Here is a 304-nt window from a genome sequence, read left to right on the forward strand (position 1 = left end):
TAAGAGGCGAAGCAATACGCCGCTGGGACTTTGAAATATTTCGGAGCGCACCTAAAGTTCGTTATTTTGGCTAAACGGAGCGAAAATCTGCATTTATACCATCACGGACGTTAGTTTAATAGCGTTTAACGATGGATCCACGGTACAGAATGCAAAAATATGATTGTTAAAATTTTCGACTAATCGGTTCTAAGAGGCGAAGCAATACGCCGCTGGGACTTTTGAAATATTTCGGAGCGCACCTAAAGTTCGTTATTTTGGCTAAACGGAGCGAAAATCTGCATTTATACCATCACGGACGTTA

Source organism: Osmia lignaria, unplaced genomic scaffold (assembly GCF_051020975.1).
Source record: "Osmia lignaria lignaria isolate PbOS001 unplaced genomic scaffold, iyOsmLign1 scaffold0035, whole genome shotgun sequence".
Taxonomy (NCBI): Eukaryota; Metazoa; Arthropoda; class Insecta; order Hymenoptera; family Megachilidae; genus Osmia; species Osmia lignaria.